This window comes from Aethalodelphis obliquidens, unplaced genomic scaffold, assembly GCF_003676395.1.
Source record: "Aethalodelphis obliquidens isolate GAN/ISIS:26980383/991018 unplaced genomic scaffold, ASM367639v1 scaffold8, whole genome shotgun sequence".
Taxonomy (NCBI): domain Eukaryota; kingdom Metazoa; phylum Chordata; class Mammalia; order Artiodactyla; family Delphinidae; genus Aethalodelphis; species Aethalodelphis obliquidens.
The window spans coordinates 52520281-52541780 of record NW_020837952.1 but is presented as its reverse complement, the minus strand read 5'-3'; the positions used below and the strand labels follow the sequence as shown (position 1 = coordinate 52541780).

Here is a 21500-nt window from a genome sequence, read left to right as displayed (position 1 = left end):
AAATAGTGAAATTTTTTGTTCTAGTTCTGTGAAAAATGCCATTGGTAGTTTGATAGGGATTGCACTGAATCTGTAGATTGCTTTGGGTAGTAGAGTCATTTTCACAATGTTGATTCTTCCAATCCAAGAACACGGTATATCTCTCCAACTGCTTGTATCATCTTTAATTTCTTTCATCAGTGTCTTATAGTTTTCTGCATACAGGTCTTTTGTCTCCTTAGGTAGGTTTATTCCTAGGTAGTTTATTCTTTTTGTTGCAGTGGTAAATGGGAGTGTTTCTTAATTTCTCTTTCAGATTTTTCATCATTAGTGTATAGGAATGCAAGAGATTTCTGTGCATTAATTTTGTATCCTGCTAGTCTACCAAATTCATTGATTAGCTCTAGTAGTTTTCTGGTAGCATCTCTAGGATTCTCTATGTATAGTATTGTGTCATCTACAAACAGTGACAGTTTTACTTCTTCTTTTCCGATTTATTCCTTTTATTCCTTTTTCTTCCCTGATTGCTGTGGCTAAAACTTCCAAAACTATGTTGAATAATAGTGGTGAGAGTGGACAACCTAGTCTTGTTCCTAATCTTAGAGGAAGTGGTTTCAGTTTTTCACCATTGAGAACAACATTGGCTGTGGGTTTGTCATATATGGGCTTTATTATGTTGAGGTAAGTTCCCTCTATGCCTATTTTCTGGAGGGTTTTTATCATAAATGGGTGTTGAATTTTGTCGAAAGTTTTTTCTGCATCTATTGAGGTGATCTTATGGTTTTTCTCCTTCAATTTGTTAATATGGTTTATCACATTGATTTATTTGCATATATTGAAAAATCCTTGCATTTCTGGGATAAGCCCCACTTGATCATGGTGTATGATCCTTTTAATGTGCTGTTGGATCCTTTTTGCTAGTATTTTTTTGTGGATTTTTGCATCTATAGTCATCAGTGATATTGGTCTGTAATTTTCTTTTTTTGTAGTATCTTTGTCTGGTTTTGGTCTCAGGGTGATGGTGGCCTCATAGAATGAGTTTGGGAGTGTTCCTCCCTCTGCTGTATTTTGGAAGAGTTTGAGAAGGGTAGTGATAGCTCTTCTCTAAATGTTTGATAGAATTCACCTGTGAAGCCATCTGGTCCTGGGCTTTTGTTTGTTGGAAGACTTTTAATCACAGTCTCAATTTCCATGCTTGTGATTGGTCTGTTTATATTTTCTATTTCTTCCTGGTTCAGTCTCCGAAGGTTGTGCTTTTCTAAGAATTTGTCCATTTCTTCCACGCTGTTCATTTTATTGGCATATAGTTGCCTGTAGTAATCTCTCATGATCCTTTGTATTTCTTCAGTGTCAGTTGTTATTTCTCCTCTTTCATTTCTAATTCTATTGATTTGAGTCTTCTCCCTTTTTTTCCTTTATGAGTCTGGCTAATGGTTTATCAATTTTGCTTATCTTCTCAAAGAACCGGCTTTTAGTTTTATTGATCTTTGCTATTGTTTCCTTCATTTCTTTTTCATTTATTTCTGATCTGATCTTTATGATTTCTTTCCTTCTGCTAACCTCAGGGTTTGTTTGTTCTTCTTTCTTTAATTGCTTTAGGTGTAATGTTAGGTTGTTTATTTGAGTTATTTCTTGTTTCTTAAGGTAGGATTGTATTGCTGTAAAATTCCCTCTTAGAACTGCTTTTGCTGCATCCCACAGGTTTTGGGTCGTCGTGTTTTCGTTGTCATTTGTTTCTAGGTATTTTTTGATTTCCTCTTTGATTTCTTCAGTGATCTCTTGGTTATTTAGTCGTGTATTGTTTAGCCTCCACGTGTTTGTATTTTTTACAGATTTTTTCCTGTAATTGATATCTAGTCTCATAGCGTTGTGGTCGGAAAAGATACTTGATACGATTTCAATTTTCTTAAATTTACCAAGGCTTGATTTGTGACCCAAGATATGAGCTACCTTGGAGAATGTTCCATGAGCACTTGAGAAGAAAGTGTATTCTGTTGTTTTTGGATGGAATGTCCTATAAATATCAGTTAAGTCTGTCTTGTTTAATGTATCATTTAAAGCTTGTGTTTCCTTATTTATCTTCATTTTGGATGATCTGTCCATTGGTGAAAGTGGGGTGTTAAAGTCCCCTGCTATGATAACACACACGATTCAATGTTGGTCTTTGAACGCTGAATCTAGTGCCATTTCTGCGACACTGTCCATCTCCTGCCCCCTGCTGGGTTCTCTGGAAATAGTCACTCTTCCTAAGATTGTGAAGAAATCAGCTGGACTGCAGGCTGTGAGTCTTGGCATCCCCAGCACCTGGCCCTGTGGTCCTGTGCTTGTGGACACTCTCTACATATGAGTGCTTTGGGGTAACACCAGAAAGCGTTTCCTTATGTGTGGCCCAGTCCAACTCCATTTCTTCTGTTCCGACCACCGGCAGGCTGTGCCCAGTGGGGCCACGGACAACCTACAAGCCTCGTGGATAAGCCCCTGCACGTTTGCCTCTGGTCGGCACTGCTCAGGAATGCCATTTTCGGGCTTCCCTGGTGGTGCAGTGGTTGAGAGTCCGCCTGCTGATGCAGGAGACGCGGGTTCATGCCCCGGTCCGGGAGGATCCCACATGCCGTGGAGAAGCTGGGCCCGTGAGCCATGGCTGCTGAGCCTGCGCATCTGGAGCCTGTGCTCCGCAACGGGAGAGGCCACAACAGTGAGAGGCCCGCGTACCGCAAAAGAAAAAAAAAAAAAAGTCATAAAGGAATGCCATTTTCCCTGCCACTCGAAGTGGAGTCTGAGGACCACCAGTACCAGCCTCTCCTGGGAGCGCCTTAGAATTCAGAGTCTCAGGCCCCGTCCCCAACCTGCTGTCTGAATCTGACCCGGCGATTCCTATGCGAAGCCTCCTCATCTCCCAGGCTCTTTGCTATCCTGGAGAGAGGGCAGCGTCACCACTAGGTGGGGGTGTTGCCTGGGCAGAGGCCAGAATGGAGCTGCGGGATCGCCAGGCCGAGCAGGGCAGAGGCAGAGCCAGCCAGGCTCTGGGCTGCAACCGAAGCAATGTCTCAGGCTTCAAAGTGTCCCCACCGTCCGCACCCGTGTGTCCCCCAACTCCCAGCAATCTTGGGGTGTTTCAAGATATACAAACTAGCCCTAAGGAGAAAGATTTCCCCCACGTGGACGATTCAGAGAAAGTGCCCCAGGCTCTATAGCCCCCCTCAAAGCTGGGTTAATTCCATGTGTCGTTGAGGAGACAAGCGGGTCCAGGTGGCCCAGCCGGGAAGCGGCTAAGTTGGAGTCCCATTTGAGGGCCTTGGCTCCAAAGCCGACGCCCCTCTGTCCCTCCGCACTGGCCCCGGTAATGCCCTGAACACCAAGCGCCTTGTTGGAATGAATGTCTATTCACATTGGGGACGTCTTTGAAGGATGTGGGCAGGAAGGCCATCAGGCTGTATAAGTCCCGGCCTTTTGTCCAAAAAAACTTGTCACTGGGCATTGTGGGTCTAGATGTCACTCTCTCAAAGCTCTGTGTGTGTGTGTGTGTGTGTGTGTGTGTGTGTGTGTGATGTGTGTGTTTACCATCTTTTTCATCAGGGAGTGATATTCCTCCAGTCCCTGGCTCTGCCACTAACTAGCTGTGGCAGACAGGTCACTCAACCTCTCTGAGCTGTGGTTTCCTCATCTCTGAGGTGGGGATGACAGTACTGTCTCTTGTATTTGTTGTGAGGATTACAATCCAATGTCATTATCAAGTGAAGGTGCCTTCTCAGCTGCAGAGCACTGTACCAAGTGAGATGTGACTGGGGCTGAGGGGCAGGACGGACACTATTGTACCAATGTCATCCTGGCTGCAGAGGTCCCCTCACTGTTCCCCATCTTCCATCATTCTCACAATCCAGCCTCTACACAGCAGCCAGGGTGATGTGGTAAAACCAAAAATAAGATGCAAACTGTTATATAGAGAATGGATCAACAACAAGGTCCTACTGTAGAGCACAGGGAACTATATTCAATATCCTGTGATAAACCATCATGGAAAAGAATATGAAATAGAATATATATATATGTATAACTGAATCACTTTCCTGTACAGCAGGAGTTAACACAACATTGTAAATCAACTATACTTCAATAAGATAAATGTTAAAAAAATCAAAACTAGTTTATGATCCTGCCCACCCCTTAAAACCCTTCAGTAGTTTCCCTTTGGCCTTAAAATGAAATCCAGTTCCTTACTCTGATCTACAAGACTCCTCTGCTGCCGTGTTCCCCCCTCAGCGCATCCTACTCGCTCTCATTCCCTCCACCCCTTCTTGCTGTCTGTCCCTCACTCCCACCCTGGGATCTTTGCATTTGCTCTTCCCTGAGCCCACTTTGGGGTGGCTACCTCTTTCTTTTTTCATTCAGACCTCAATTTCAATGTCATTTGCTCCGAGAGTCTGTCTCAGCAAACCAGGTCCAAGTGGCCATCTCGCCCCTCTCTTGGGACAACCTCTGATTTAAATTCTCTGCACAGCATCCTCACTGTCTGACGTTCTGCTTGTCTACGAGTGTAGTCTCCCTGGCTAAAGTGTAATCAGTGTTTCAGAAGGGATCTCGCCTGCTTTGCTCACCTTGTCTCCCCAAGACCTAGGACAGTCGATGCCTGGCACACACTAGGCACTCCATAAATCTCTGCTGAATGAATAAATTCACAGTCCTGACTCCTGGGAATGCGCTCAACCCAGGAGGAATAGCCAGATACTTTCATGGGCTTGTGGCCCCGTGTAGCTGTGCCCCAGCGTGCTCACACCCGCGGGCATGGGGGAGAAGCCGCCATCTCTGCCCCTTTGCACCCTGCCTATGAGGGATTGGAGAAATTAGGAGGGAGACACCTGCTTGGCCAAATCGCTACATGAAAGCATGGGTTTTCTCCGAAGCCCGTTAATTCTCACAAGTTGGGAGAATAGTGAAATCTCATTTTATAATGATGCAGTGTTATCTCACACTTTGGGTTCTGTTGTAATTATTAAGCAGGATGGAAAATAAAGCATCCAAATACCATAACTAACTTTCAGATCAGAACAGATGTCAGCTTGGGGAGGGCTAGCAGCTCTGGGGCAAGTGTTTTTTCTTTGCCTTCTTTCTGCCACTGCCTGCCCATCCCTTGCCTCTGTCCCCCCTTCTCTCCATCCGTCTAGACTTGTGTCCTTTAATTTCTTTGCTCACGTGGCCAGCAAATGTCCACCAAGCACTGCTGGGGGATGGGCACGTTTCTGGAGAAGGAGAAGGAGAGCGAATTCCTCCTCATCCTACAAGGCTTAGCGCAAGCAAGCATCACCTCTCCCTCCTGGCTTCCTGGGCCCTTTCCTCTCCACTCTCCTGGGAGTTTGTTACTGCTTCCTCTGAGCAGCTGGGCACCCAGTGCAAACTCCATATTGAATTTGCACCTAGAACTTGGTGGAAGATGTGTTAGAGGTTTGCATGTGAGTCTCCCCCACCAGGCTGTCTGCACCTTGAATGCAGGATCATTCCTTTCTTGTGTATCATCATATCCCAATGCCTAGAACAGAACCTGGCACTTAATAGCTGCTCAGTGAATATTTGTTGGATGAATTAAAGTTCTTATTCATTTCTCTCTCTCCAGGAACTAGTTCATGGTCATGCTTGGGAAACATTTGTAGAATGAATGACCAAGGGTTTATCTTCAGATGAAGAAGGGTAGGAAGAAGACTCGGGTAGGGGGAGTCACGGGGGGCCAGAGGAGGAAGGAGGATGGGGGTCTGTATTCGTTTGCTAGGGCTGCTGTCCCAAAGGACCATAGACTGGCAGGCCGTCACGTTTGTTACTCTTAAGGAGGTGAAAACTGGACCAAGAGACTCTAATGAGGAAATTGACGGTGACTCGGGTTGCAGGGTGTGGGTGGTGGGCATCTCCTTCGCCCTCCTGGCTGCCCTCTTCCAGCTGACAATGGACAGCGTCATTCGGGGCACATCTCTGGTCCGGCCACCAGGGGGAGACAGAGCTCCTAGCGCCCGCTTCACGGCTGGGAGCCAGACCCGCAGGGGCAAGCCAGCTGGTGGCATCACCTGGTCACCGGTGTCCTGCTGCGGACCCGGTTACGAGGCAGCGGAGTGTGATAGCAAAAGCCCTGGCCCGCGTGTCACGAATCCCAGGTTGGGTGGGGGGCTCGGTGGGCGTCCTTGGGCTTGTCACTCGTCGGCTCTGGGACGCCCCATTCGTAGCACCGAGTGGCTGTCCTCCCCACTCTCCAGCCTCCTCCCGGCCCTGGCGTTCGGCGAGGGGGATGCTGAGCCCCACATCTGGCTGCCATCTCCAGCTGTCACGCAGGATTAAAAATAGCAGCATAATGATGGCAACGTTTTGGGGGGTTCTCTCCCTCCCGTTTTTGAGCATGTGAATTTCTTTTCTCCCAAGTTAGGGGAAGAGTCCTTGATACAATCAGGATTATCCCGTAATGCTTAATGAAGGTCTCCTGGTGCCGAGGCGCAGATTACTCTAAGCCCTTGCTAACCCGCTGCGAGGGTGATAGAAATCAGCACTGGTGCAAACCTGTCCCCTCAGTTCTGACAGGGCTGTGGGAGGAGGGGGTGTGAGACCGTGACCCTGAGGCTGTGGCCTGGCTTCCTGAGACAGGGATTCAACCAGGAGAGGGGGCTGGGTGCCTATTGTGCACCAGGTAGCGCTGCTGTCTTGGCAGGTGCTCTATGAGACGGGCACCGTTGGAAGGAGCCCTGGGGGGAGACGCCCCACTGGTTCCCACCCAGTTCTGCCTCTAGATACTGTGTGCTGGAGAGTTAGCCACTCCTCTGCACAGCACCTTCTCAGAAAATGTGGAGAGTAGGTTCCATCCTGCAGGTCAACATTATTTGATTGGTCCTGGCTGCCTGAATGTCTCGCTGAGAAGCACGTGAAGGCCACATCCATCGGGCTCTTCAAAGACAGAAGGCTATGATTGATTAGTGATGTCTGCCATGGCCCAGACTGGGAGAGTATAAATGCTACTCGCTTATCACCCCTGGACCAAATGAACTCCAAGGCTCATTCCAACTCTGGTATCTGATATTCATCCCATGAGCAAAACATCCATAATATTCTTACTGTGGCTTCTTACTAGCTCCTTTAGACATCATTTTCTATCAGATGTTGGTGGTGAGGAGTGTATGCGGTGGTCCTGTGGTTTGCTACGCAGCTCTCAGGCTGGAGCACCCATTTCCTTCCCTCAGTTGCTGGGATCGGAGGCTGCTGGTGGTTCACGGCTGAGTCCCTTTCTAGGCATTGCGCTCGGTTGAAGAGAGTGACTTTGTCCTAGATAATCTCCCAGCCCCCTGCCAGGAGCCCCCTGTATGCAGTGACTGGTCCCTTGAGGAATATCATTCGGGACAACTTCGAAAGGCCATCCCAGCTCTGGAACCGTTTGTAGGAGCAGCTGAGCTTCTGTAATCACTGCGTCTGAGCCCAACTTTTCCCTCTGCCCAGTCCTGCAACCTGTGCTTTCTCAGAGGTGCTGGAAAGGTCCCCGCCTACCCCACCCCCGCCAAGAAACAGCCTGCAGACACATCTCCATCTCAGAGTCGGTTTCTAGTGAACCCAACCTAAGGAGGGTGTGAGTCCAGAGCGGACCCATGCATGTCAGTGACCTGGGTCTCCTCAGTTCCCACGTGTCTTGCTCCCCTGCCTTTGAGCGAAGCTGATCCACTGGGTTCACAGCCTGTCGAGAGGAGAGGCCATGCTTGCTGGGAAGGGCCAGCTAATCAGTAGGTGCCACTGTCCCTTCTCACCTAGTGACAGCCTTCCAACCATCTAATCAGATGATGTAACCTCCTGCAGTGCCTCCCAGCTCTTGGTCCTTGGTGCTGTGAAGCTGGCCCTCGGCCTGTCTCTAATCAGGACACTTGGCATTGGATTTAGGACCCACCAGGATAATCCAGGGTAAATTCTTCTTCTCAAGATCCTTAGTACTGTCTGTGAAGATCCTTTTTCCAGATAAGGTAGCACTCGCAGGTTTCGGGGTTTTGATGCGGATATTTGGGGGGCCATTTCCTGGCCTGCCGTGCCTGCTAGGGATGGAAGGAGTGGGTGTTTGTAGGAGGTACAGTCTATTGTCAGGGCCTCCCGGGCCAAACCAGCATGAGAGCCGGGGAGGTCAGCTGTCCGGTCAGGGCGAGTCTCCTTTTCTTTCCCTGCCTTCTCACTGCCCTCCCCTCTGCTGCCTTCTCTGAACAGGAGCTGTGTTGTGTTTCTTTCCACTGCTGCCCCCCCATCCCCCAAATGGGATTCCAAGGACAAAATGGTCTGGAGACAGTCCTGGTGAGAGGAAGCACAGTTGTGGACCACCACTGGCCCACCTGTCAGGGCCCCTTGTAAGTCTGTCCCCAAAGCTCAGCTTCTTTTTTTTTTTTGCGGTACGCGGGCCTCTCACTGCTGTGGACTCTCCCGTTGCGGAGCACAGGCTCCGGACGCTCAGGCTCAGCGGCCATGGCTCACGGGCCCAGCCGCTCCCCGGCATGTGGGATCTTCCCGGACCGGGGCACGAACCTGTGTCCCCTACATCGGCAGGCGGGCTCTCAACCACTGCGCCACCAGGGAAACCCAGCTCAGCTTCTTTTTTGACATGAGTTACAAATTCAGCTCATTTCTGGATCATGGCCCTTCTGGGAAATTAATGGAACCAAAAGAAATCTCGTTCTAAAATTTCGACACTTTTCATGAATCAGTAGTCCACTCAAAAGTCAATGTTCTTTTATGGCATTGACTTTTATATCGGCCTTAGTTTGGTCAGGAAAATGGAAGCCTCCCTATGTGTTCCAAGCAGGAAGGTTTACTACAGAAGCAGGGGCCTACGTAACAGTTGGAAAAGTGGGGAGGACAGAGGTCAGAGGAACTGCTCCCCAAATCCAGGGATGTTGACCTGGCCTGAAGCACTGAAGCAGGTGGTTCTCAAAAGTCTGCCAAGAAACAGCTGCAATGCCTGGGGATCTCTAGAACCTCCTTCCAACCACCTTGGTTGGTCGCAGTGAAGCCAGTGGTTCTCAAGATCTGCTACTTCTTGAGAATGATGCTTCCCCTTCTCTTCCGCCTTCCAAATCTCATGCCAGCTCCTTTCAGTGGCAGACTCTACCCCAGAGTCATATAGGCCAGGAGGTTCTGTAAAGTGTGATTCCCACGTTGTCCTCTGTAATGCAGAGATCATAGAAGGAAGGAGTGAGGGAGTGGGCTGGAAACAAGACAATGGGCATGGGTTTCGAATGATTTTGCTCCTTCTGAAACCTGCCTCTTTCTTTGCTTTCTCTAAAAAGAGGACCCTATTTGCCAGGGGTTGGGTAAGGGGCCCACAATATCGTTGGGAAATGAAATGGAGGAGAGCATCCACTGTAAATTAAAGGATGCTTGGAGAGGGGACCATTGGTGAGGCAGTAGAAGCAGCCTCGTGTAGGGGACAAAGCTGGGGCCCTGCAGACAGATTGATTGGGGTCAAACCCCAGCTCGGCTCTTTGACAACGCTAGCCTTGGTTTCCCCACTTTTCATTGCGATGAAGATCTACTTGTCAAGGAAGGGGGATAGAACATATTTTATGTAACAGTATGTAGTTTGAGTGATAATTTTTAAATATTTAGATGTATGGTTATGGCTGCTTCTAGGGTATATGGGAGCTGGGACAAACATTGGCGGGTCCCTGTTTACGTGAACAGCCCTGAGCCACGCCAGATCAGCGTGCCAGCCTCATTCTGTGGCCCAGTCCCGAATCATCTCAGGAAAGAAGTAGCACGCCGGCCAGTGGGGACAATTTGCTTGCTCAGCCCCCTTCCTGGAACCAGAGTTGGGTCATGGGCCAGAGAAGGGGGCTGGGGGTGGGAGGGAGAGGGTCAGAGAGCGCCACAAAGGGGAGAAGCGGGAACTGTGGCCCACGTAGGACCCAGCCTGCACTTGCAGCATCACTCCAGGCTGGCATTGCTGGCTGTTGCTGGTCAGAGGCCCTGGAGGAGGGTTAGAACTTTCGAGAAGGCATGCTAAACGTGGGGCCCCTGGGCCTGGGCCCGTCTCAGGGCAGTACTGCGCACGTCACATGGGCCTCCATCTCGTCTCCCCACAGATGTTGGGAGTGGACCTGATCCTGCCCAGGACACAGTGTGGCCCAGCTAGGTCTCAGTCTAGTATTTCCCAGATGAGCAGCAGGTCCCCCATATGCGGGTGCTCTCTGCCCAGACTCCCTCTCCTTAGGAGTGGGCTTCCTATTCCCCGTGAGCCAGCTCGGATACTGGAAGTGTCCTCCTTTCCCAAAGAGCATCTTTTCTCAGAAGCCTCTGATGGCTTTCTTCCTGCTCTCAGGTTAGAGTCCAGGCCCTAGCCTGACATTCCAGGCCCTTCCTGAGCTGGCCCAATGAGCCTTTCCAGGCTTTTCTCCTGCTACTCTCCCTGTGCAATTGCCTCTGTAGCTACTGGGATGATCTTTTAATTCCAGTTCAATTTAAATTGAATGAGCAATTACCTGGTGCTGAGCGCTGGGCTGAGTATTAACTAATAAAACTCCCAGGCAGTGATTTCTGACCTTAGGCTCCTGTAATTCCCTCTTTTTAGAAGGATCTTCCCAGCAACCCTCCTCCTCCTCCAGATGTCACGTCCAATCCAATTCAAATTTATCACATATCACATATCAAAGATACTCACTGGTGAAGACCCAGGCTTTGGGGTCAGACAGTTTGAGTCCCGGCCCTGACATGTACTAGCCGTCTCACCTCGGATAATCTACCTCCTCTCTCTGAGCCTCAGTTCCTTCATCTGTAAAATGGGGATAATAGTAGCACTACCTCACAGGGTTGTTTTTTTAACTTTTTATTTTATATTGGAGTATAGTTGATTAACAGTGTGGTGTTAGTTTCAGGTGTACAGCTAAGTGATTCAGTTATACATATACATGTATCTATTCTTTTTCAAATTCTTTTCCCATTTAGCTTGTTACATAATATTGAGCAGAGTTCCCTGCGCTATACAGAAGATCCTTGTGGTTATCTGTTTTAAATACAGCAGTATGTACATGTCAATCCCAAACTCCCTATCCCTCCCCCACTCCCGTGCCCCCTGGTGACCATAAGTTGAGGATTCAGTGAACTAATGAAGGTGATGAGGACACTTAGAGCCTGGCCGTAAGCCTAATATCTGGCACTAGTAAATGTTCAATAACTGTTAGTGGTTACTGTTATCCTGGCTGTTAACTGTCTACCTTCCTCGTCCTCTACACCCTGCTGCGATGAACGCACACAGGTGGCACAGCCCCTGCTCTCAAGGAGCTCACAAGTTGGGTGTAGAAGCAGATAGGTAATTCGAATACACTGCGTAAGTTCCATGATAGAGGTTTGAGCTTGTCTGCCGGCGGACTCAGGGAAGGCCTCACAGGAGGAGGTGTCCCTTGGGCTCACCTGGAAGGAAGGGCAGGGTGGTGGGCAGGTGGGGAGCATACATCTCCAAAGTGAGGGGGTCGAGCTGGGTGATGCCCGATGTCTGGTATAAGATGCCTGGAGCCAACTGGACAGTCAGGTAACCGTTAGGCTGCTGTCCCAGGTGAGGGCCTTGAGTTGACTCTGGCCTGGTCATCTTGTGACGCCAGTGGCCGTGGGGAGCCCTCCTTGTGGGAGAGCCGACGGGGCTCATTTTCTCTCTCCTCGCCTCCCTCTCTGGGACTGATTCGGGCGCGTTCCTCTGCTTGGAATGCCTGTTCCCCTCCTGGTGGACTCTTGAAGCTGAATCTGGCCTCTGCACCCCGACACCGAATTAAATCTCAGAAACAGAGTTTTGGGTGAAGTAGAAAAGAATAGCTTTATTGCTTTGCCAGGCAAAGGGGGCCACAGCGGGCTAATGCCCTCAAAACTGTGTGTCCCAACCTGGGGAGGGTCCTGGGAAGTTCTATAGTCATGGTTCAAAGAGGGCTGCACTATTGTTTCTTTGTTTCTTTTTTTTTTTTAACATCTTTATTGGAGTATAATTGCTTTACAATGGTGTGTTAGGTTCTGCTTTATAACAAAGTGAATCAGTTATGCATATACATATGTTCCCATATCTCTTCCCTCTTGCGTCTCCCTCCCTCCCACCCTCCCTATCCCACCCCTCCAGGCGGTCACAAAGCACCGAGCTGATCTCCCTGTGCTATGCGGCTGCTTCCCACTAGCTATCTATTTTACGTTTGGTAGTGGATATATGTCCACGCCACTCTCTCACTTCGTCCCAGCTCACCCTTCCTCCTCCCCGTATGAAGAACCTAGGGGTAAGACGGGAATAAAGACACAGAACTCCTAGAGCCTGGCCTTGCACTATTGTTTCTTCACTGCTCCTCCCTTGTGTCCACATCCCCTCCCTTTCCTACTTAGCATCTGTTTGAACCTGCCCCTTGGAACTCAGGGAAAGGCATGGAGGCTGAATGAAGCCTATTTCCTGTAATCAGGAAATGGGGGACACAAAGGCTTTTGTGCCCAGGTGCCCCACAGAGTCCTGCTCAGTATCACTCTTACTCACCCTTCAGTACGTGGCCCAGGTGACCCCTCGTGTCTCCGTGAGCTCCCTCGGCACCGCCATAGACCCTGGCATCCCCGCTCTCATGACACCTATTGCTGTGGGCTATGGTGTTTTGTTTACCTGCTCACCTTCTTCCCCAGTAGACCGACTCAGTATTCCTCGAGTCCCAGTGCCTAGTAGAGCGGCCGTTTGCTGATGGTTGTGTTGATTCCCAGAATTACAGGCCTCGCGGGAGAGACCCCGCGTACAGATGCACCCATTTTAATTAGCTGGCCCGGCCTGTCTCCTAAACAGTCCCGTTTGGGGTTTTCTGCACATCCTGACTGCTGCATTCAGCCTCACCACCTCTTGGGAGATGGGGGGAAAATGAGGCAAATGGCTTTCAAAGGCCCAATTACGGCAGCCACAGTCATTCATTCCAGGCGGCTCCAGCCCTGCTGGTCTCCCCAGGTCATTGGCTGTGATTTGGGGGTCCTGGATGGAGATGTTTGATGGTTGAAATGTGCCAGTGTGATGCCATCCACCATGTGCTGTCCCAGACTGTGCGTCATCTCATCAAACCCCTCCCGTAAACTCTGAGTCAGTACCACTCCCACTTTACAGATGGGGAAACTGAGGCTTATGGAGGTGAGGGGACTTGCCCACTGTCATGCAGGTGACAGCAAAGGCAAGGACTGTGGGAATCCCGCTGTGCTTTTTCTTCTCAGCTGCTGGGAGCCTGGACCCACCAACCCTCCAGTTCTGGGGTCAGGAGAGACTGAGCAGTCAGCTGACCAAACCTTTGGCCAAACTTTACCTTTTTTTTAATTGATGTATAGTTGATTTACAATGTTGTGTTAATTTCTGGTGTACAGCAAAGTGACTCAATTATATAGATATGTATCTTTTTCATATTCTTTTCCATTATGGTTTATTACAGGACATTGAATATAGTTCCCTGTGCTATACAGTGGGACCTCGTTGTTTATGTGTTTTATATATAGTAATTTGTATCTGCTGATCCCAAACTCCTAATTTATCCCTCTCCCGACCTTTCCCCATTGGTAACCATGTTTGTTGTCGAAGTCTGTGAGTCTGTTTCTATTTTGTAAATAAGTTCATTTGTATCATCTTTTTAGATTCCACATTTAAGTGATATCATAATTTGCCTTTCTCTGTCTGACTTACTTCACTTAGTATGATAATCTCTAGGTCCATCCATATTGCTGCAAATGGCATTATTTCATTCTTCTTTATGACTGAGTAGTATTCCATTGTGTGTGTGTGTGTGTGTGTGTGTGTGTGTGTGTGTGTGTGTGTGTATCACATCTTCTTTATCCATTCTTCTGTCAGTGAACATTTAGGTTCCTTCCATGTCTTGACTATTGTAAATAGTGCTGCTGTGAGCATTGGGGTGCATGTATCTTCTCGAATTAGAGTTTTCTCTGGATATATGCCCAGGAGTGCGATTGCTGGATCACATGGCAACTTTACTTTTAGTTTTTTAAGGAACCTCCATACTGTTCTCCACGGTGGCTGCACCAATCTACATTCCCACCAACAGTGTAGGAGGGTTCCCTTTCTCCACACCCTCTCCGGCATTTGTCATTTGTAGACTCTTTAATGATGGTGGTGTGAGGTGGTGTCTCATTGTAGTTTTGATTTGCATTACGGGCAGTTATTTCTAACACCAGAACACCAGTGAACATTCTCCAAGAGAAACCCAGGAAGGGAAGAGGTGAGAAGGAAGCTCTTTCAGATGACCACCTGCTATGGGTCAGGTGCTCTGCTGGATACTGGAGATACATTCTCAGTTCAGCCTCACATGATTTCTGCCAGGAGACAAGGACAATCCCAATTTCTATGGTGACAACACTCAAGTTCAAGTTCTCTGAATTGCCTGAGGCCATAGAGCTAGAAACTATCAAAACTGGGATTAGAACTCAAGTTCAGGGCTTCCACTAGCTCATATGGCATTATGAAGCTCATTATGCACGTTAGAAGAAGGTCCATCCTCCAGGCAGATGAAGCCCTGTACCAGGATGCACTGCTTCATGAATGGGACCAGGCGGTATTCCAGCAGACCTCCTCAGTCCCTCAGCTGCGCACGTTTGTGCAGTGCGCGACCTCAACAAACGTACATGGCAGCCCTGCCTGAGTCTGCCTCCTAACCGTGTGCTCTTCAAGTCACGTCGTGCCACCTCTCAGCTGGGTGGAATTGCCTCCTCCATAGATATTCCTTCCATGTAGTGGTTGGACGAGAAACATAGAATCACAGAAGGAGTAGAACTGAGGTCATCAAATCCTAGTCCCTCATTTTCCAGATGAGGAAACTGACAACCAGAGGGTAGAAGTGACTGCTGAGGACACATCTTGAATCACGAAGAGAAACCGCTAGCTCACCAGCCTCCCCACCCAGTTCCCCTCTCCCCCAGGAAGGGGCTTGGCCTCAGACCACCTGTCCTCAGTTCTGGGAATTTTATCCCAAACCATAAGACCATCCATGTCACTGCCAGGCCCTGACGCCTGGCACTGATCAATTTCCTTTCCTTTTCAGGACAACCAAGAGTTTGGGCCTTCACCCATCACCCTGAGGATTTTGCCAAAATGTCTCTCCTGAGGACACACTGGTGGAAATTTGGTGAGTGGCTTTTTTCCTGTATGTTACTCTCAAGGGGTAGAGCCCCCTCACTGTGGTTAGAATTAAATGAAAGAAAGCATTTGATGGCAGGCATATCGTTTCCCAAGTGCACGGAAGGGCTGTTCCCTCCCTCTGTCCTCTCCCTGGTCCTGCTGCTTTCAAATACAGGAGGGGCCCTTCTTCAAGATATTCATGCTTACGAGACCATGGTTGTTGGCAGCGGAGATACTCAGAGGGTTTAACCCCTAGCAGTTCCTGGCACTGTCTAATCAGGACTGATGCAGGCTGTAGCTAGGCAGGGTCCTGGGGACTCCTGCGGCTCTCTGAGGCCGCATGGTGGGTAGTCCTAGGGCAGAGGCAAGGGGCAGGGTTGCGGGCTCAGAATAGAAATGACTCAATATTTGGCACATGGCCTTCCTGTACCCGTGCCTCTAGGCTTACTGGTTGTTGGTGAAAAGTAGTTGAGCTCTGATTCCACCCCTGCCAGCCACTTTCCCCAAGTCTGGGCCACGCCCAGTAGAATCAGAGAAGTTGCCCGCTGACCAGGTCAGAATTCCAGCTGGAAACTTTCTCTGGGATGGGGTGGGGTGCTGCCCTCTCCTCCCTTTACCTTTTCACCACTGTGCCCTGCTGGTGACCCAAGTTTATGGGGCTGCCTATCTTCTCCCACAGCTGCAAGGGGAGCTTGCACTGATTACACTTGACAAAGCACAAACGCCCGTCCTGCTCTGGCAGGAAGGCAACATGGGCTCTAATTGTTTTATGGGCTTTTCACACCCAGAGAAGAGGGGGAGAAACGCCAGCCACACAGGGTTTCTATTCTACCGTTGCCTCCGTGTCAACCCCTCCCGAGTCCCCAGAAGGCTTCAGAGTGGTGGAGAGAAAACATCTCAGAATTGGCCTTTCCACTTGGTGAAAAGAGGCAGAGGGCTCCCCCAGAGCCAGACAAAGCCCCCCATCTTACTAGTCCTCCTGCCAGGCCTGATGGTGGGCACTGGGTTCTGAGCCCAGCCAAATGGGGGAGCTCTGCGAAGCCTGCTGTGTGGAGTAGAAAAACTCACTGCTGTCATCAACATCACGGCACCCCTCCCGTCCTCCAAACTCCAAAGGCTGACATCTGTCATCTCCCGGTGCCGCCAACAGCCCAGGAGTGGGTGGGATGGGGGACGGCCAGGAAAAGCAAAGATTACTACCCACACTTCCCAGATGAGGAAACTGAGGCGAGGGATGGTAAGGGACCTGCCCACGATGGCACGGCCGAGCAGCGGAGCTGGGATCTGAAAGGCTCCTGAGTCCCCGTGTGTCCTGTCCGGTCTGCATCTCAGCCTCACTCTAACCTCCTCTCCTCTCCCCCCAGCCTCTTCCCTCTCCTTCTCTCTGTCTTTCTCTCTTTGTGCCTGTCTCTCTGGTTCCGTTTCTCTCTCTTTTTTCTGTCTGTCTCTGTCTCTGTTTCTCTCTGTCTGTCTCTATGTCCCTATCCCTCTCTTTCCCTCTATCTGTCTGTTTGTGACCCCTTTTCGGCCAGCGGCTGAGACAGTGAGCACACCTCAGATCCAAACCTTTCTCCCATTCACTCCCCTCTGCTATTTTGTTATCTACTTGTATACACCATTAGCTTTTATCTTGTTGTGTCACATATATCTCCGTACACTGCCTTGAAACCTCTGGGGAACAGAACAAGGCAGGGCAGAGATAAATACATTGAATTTAAATGTGCCAGGTTAGGTGAAAGCAAAGTTCACCTTTGCAACTGAGAGAAGATTCCGCAGCTGTGTGGGCTTCCCGCTGCTCCCCCACTTGGCTTCCCTCCTGCCCTTAGAGACTGGACTGAAATTTGCAGTGAATTCACAGATGAATTCACTTGAACTAGACCAGAGGTTTGCAGAGTGACCCTTGGAGCCTCCAGGCTTCTGTGCCCCCTGGTGCTGCAGCATCTGCAGCTCAGTGCTCCTGGCTCCCAGTTTCCACCGGAGGAAGGAAGATTTCCCACCTAAGGACAGTCTGAAAAGCCGTAGAAGTAGATGGGCTCTACAGATCTTTCAAGTCCTGAAAGTTTGACGATAACGTCCCCTTTGGGAAGGAGCAGGATTCAGAGTCACCCCTGTGCTCCACAACCTGTCACTTCCAGGACCCCAAGGTCTTTCAGTTCAGGGTAAAGCCAGCCAGGCTCCTTGGGTACAAAATTAAGGAGGTGCGTGCTCTCAGGGCTGGGCAATGCCCCTGCACTTTAAGGAGTGAGTGCCCCCTTAAGTTTGTGCCCTGCATCTTTTTTGTAAAATTTATTTTATTGAAATATAGTTGATTTACAATTTGTGTTAATTTCTGCTGTGCAGCAAAGTGATTCAGTTATACATATATATACACATGCTTTTTCATATTCGTTTCCATTGTAATTTATCATAGGACGGTAGGACCTTGTTTATCCATTCTATATATACTAGTTTGCACCTGCTATCCCCCAACTCCAAATCCATCCCTCCCCCACCTCTCCTCCCCCTTGACAATCACAGTCCTGTTTTCTATGTCTGTTTTGTAAATAAGTTCGTTTGTGTCGTATTTTAGATTCCACGTGTAAGTGATTTCACATGGTGCTTGTCTTTCTCTGTCTGACTTACTTCACTTAGTAGAATCATCTCTAGGTCCATCCACGCTGCTGGAAATGCGCCCCGCATCCTGCTTGCCTTAGCGTAGTTCCCATTTCTGCTTTGGCTGCCTTTTTTCTCTCCTGCCCTTTGCTCTCTTGGATCCTTTAAATGTGCTCAAATCCCACCCCTATTTTGGAAAACAAACACCTCCACTTCAACCTTGACCCCACGCTCCCCTCCAGCTGCCACCCTGCCTCTCTCCTCCTCTCGGGTGCCTATATGTCCTCTTTCTCCTCCCTCCTTGGCCCACGCCGGTCTGGGTTCCCCAACAAGTCGCTCTCACTGTGGTCGCCAGTGTTCTCCACGCTGCTAAACGTGCAGATATTTTTCGTTCTCTCTCTTCTTCCTGAAAAGCCCATCTCTGTTGGCTTATTCGATGCAGTAGTGTCTTGGCCGTCCTCCCGCTTCCCTGGACACTTGTCCTTTGTCCCTTATCTGGCATTAAGTGTCAGTGTTCCCCAAAGCTCCCTCCTAACTGCTCTGCTCTTCCCACCCACCGTCATGCCTTCAGTTACCACCTGTATCCCACGTCTTCAAAATCTCTATCTGTAGCCCAGCCCTCTCTGCAGGGTTCCAGACCAGTACAGAAATGGTCACTTGTCACCTCCATTTGGATGTCTCCAGCGTACCATGAAATCCACATGTTTAAAACTGAACTCAAGCTCTCCCTGTCTCCCCCTCCACATCACCCCCAAATATCTGGTCCTGTTTGTTTCGTCTTTTCAGTGTTTTCCTAACTGAGACCTGGATTATGTGGAAGAAGGTAGGTGTGTCTAGGTGGGAGGAGTCATGGAGGGCTCTGTGACCTTTAGTCCTAAGCAGGGGAAGGAAATTATTTAATTGTCAAAAACATGACAACACTGGCAAAAATAAATTAAACGAGGCATATACGTTGTGAAAAATGAGTCAGCGTTCTAGTCACTCTGAGATGCTATATTCATGAAAAACTTTTCATCAAAAAAATTACGTGCTATGGTGAAGTCTGTGGATGATAACACTTGGTGACATGAGCAAACTCTATCATCGCATTCGAGAAGCCTCTGTGTCATCCCCCTACCCCACTCCCAGCTCACTGAAGGGGACTCTGCTGCTGACTTGCAGGAGAAGCTCCCCAGAGGTTGCCAGTGAAAGCAAAGCCCTACTTGGCACATGCTGCTCCCACTGCCTGGAATTCTGTTCCCTAATTCTCTCCCCTTCAGCCTGTCACTATTCCCTTCACTCGACCTAGTCTTACTCATCCTCTGGTTCTCAAGTTAAATGACACTTCTTCCAGGAAGCCTTCCCAGAATCCCTAGTGTCCCCCAGGTCCCCCCCTTACACATCCCTCCTGGTCCTTGAGCTTGCCCTTCCAGGCTCTAATCAAGTGATAACTTACCTATTATATGGGGTTGCCTGCGGCCAGCTCAGCATCACTGTCACCCTTTCAGTGTGGAGTGAAGCCTGGGGCTGCCATTTCCCAGAATCCCCTTCCCAGGATGGTTCTGGGTTAGAGTTGGCCAACAAGGCACTTGGGGGACATGTGATCCGTGGAAGAGAAACAGAGCCATTGTTCTCCAGAGGCACTGCAGCCGACACGTCTGCACACCTGACGTGAGGCTGGAAGCAGCGCCCAGGTGGGCTTCTTGAGGGGCACCTACATCAAGGCTGCAGGCTGAGGTGGCTCATGGGAGCTTCCCAGTGGCCTCTGGGTGAGCTCTTGAAAACCAGCTCATCAGGGGTGGCTCCCTGCCTTCCAGCATCATGCAAACCTCAGATTTCCTACCCTGAATCCCTTCATACTTGGAATACACAGAGTGGCTTCTGTTTTCTTGACAGATTCCTCACTGATAAAAAAATCATGTGTGTGAATAGTGTTAATATCTGTCTTCCTCCCAAACCATAAGCCCCATGTGGTCAGAGCCAACATGATGTGTGGCTGTATCCCCAGATATCAGTCTAAACTGAAATAGAATCCACATAGTCCCATTTAACAGATTGGAAGACTGAGCCCCAGGGTAGATCACAAGATAGTGGCAGGGCCGCCATCTACCTGTTTCTGAGTGCATTCTTTCCCTGCCATGAAGGCACTAGAAACGGAAGGAAGGACTTATTCCAAACAGCTTTTGAGTGACTCTTTCGGATGTTAGCTTCCTCCCCCCAGTCAAGATGCTAGTCACACTGAAACCAAACCACAGGCTTCTCACGAATACAACTGAGTTATTATCACCACTTTCCAGTTGACAAAATTATTTCTTATCTTTGTATTTTATAGGTATAGCAATAAAAATTATTGTCAAGGGCATTATTACAATTTTTAACTATTAATGGAATTATGATGCCTGATGGAGGATGGGCAACAAAATATACTCCCCACAACATGCAGGAACTTCTTGTTTATTATCTCTGGGCTTTACAGTTACCATAGCAATAAAATTCATACTCACTGGGATTATTACCGTTTTCAACAACTAATAGAATTATTGTTTTTGAGTGTGGTTTTAAGCCTTAGAATAAAATGTAATCCCATCAACAGTACTGAAATTTTTAATGTCCTTCAACATTATCGTAAATGATCAATATAATAACAGAACTCCTCTAAACCTGTCATTGTCACTTCTCCTTCAACCACGGGGTCTTTGTGTTTCTCTTGTTATGAGATCTAAATTTGTCAAGGGAGCACTTGAGGCATTCGCTCATTATACAAGCATTTAGTAAATAGACCTCATGCTAGAGGTGGAGACTTCCAGAATGAATAAGACAGCCTAGCATGGTCGTTAAGGGAGCTGGCTGTGGGGTCATCTGGACATGAGCTTGAATCCCAGTTCCGAGGGGTGTCCCTGGGCAAGTTTTCTTACTGTCTTTAAGTTTCCACTTCCTTAATCCAACCCCCTGCCCCTCCAAGAAACACCAAAAAACCCAAAAACAAAAACCCAAAAAGGAAACCATTTCCACCTCTCAGGGTTGGAGTGAGGGTCAAAGGTGACTATCTTGTACATGCACCCCTATGTTCACAGCAGCACTGTTTACAATAGCTTAGACACGGAAGCAACTTAATGTCTGTCGAGAGATGAATGGATAAGGAAGATGTAGTGTATATATACAATGGGATATTTCTCAGCCATAAAAAAGAATGAAATAATGCTGTTTGCAGCAACATGGATGGGTCTAGAGATTATCATACTAAGTGAAGTAAGTCAGAGAAAGACAAATACCATATGATGTCACTGATATGTATGTGGAATTGAAATCTAAAATACGACAAAAATGAGCATGTTTATGAAACAGAAGCAGACTCACAGATATAGAGAACAGACTTGTGGCTGCCAAGAGGGAGAGTGGGTAGAGGAGGGTTGGATTAGGAGTTTGGGATTAGCAAATGCAAATTATTACATAGAGAACGGATAAACAACAAGGTCCTACTGTATAGCACAGGGAACTATATTCGATATCCTGGAATAAACCATAATGGAAAAGAATATATATACATATAGTTGAGTCACTTTGTTGTACAGCAGAAATTAACACATGGTAAGTCAACTCTACTTCAATACAATTTAAAAAGAAGTGACTATCTTTGCAATATGCTTGGGAAGATGCTTGGCACAGAGTAGATGCTCAGTGAAGGAAGGTAGTCGCTGTGTTTGTGGTTGTCGCTGTTGTGATAATCTATCCCTTTCTCTGAAAGGACGTGCGTTCTAATGGGGAGGGGCATCAGCCTGCAGTTGTGACACAGGCTGCACAGACAGCCATCTAACCCAGCCAGGAGACAGTGGGGTGGGGTGGGGGG

The 21500-nt window shown here is 48.6% G+C and overlaps 1 long non-coding RNA gene across 1 annotated transcript in view; it reads left to right on the top strand.

Annotated features, from left to right (window-relative positions):
- The window catches only part of LOC113620969 (uncharacterized), a 123715-nt gene that overhangs the window by 73176 nt on the left and 29039 nt on the right, over positions 1 to 21500 (top strand). The window contains exon 3 of the long non-coding RNA XR_003432993.1: positions 15006 to 15089. This is a non-coding gene — a long non-coding RNA (uncharacterized LOC113620969). The remainder of the gene's footprint in view (positions 1 to 15005; positions 15090 to 21500) is intronic.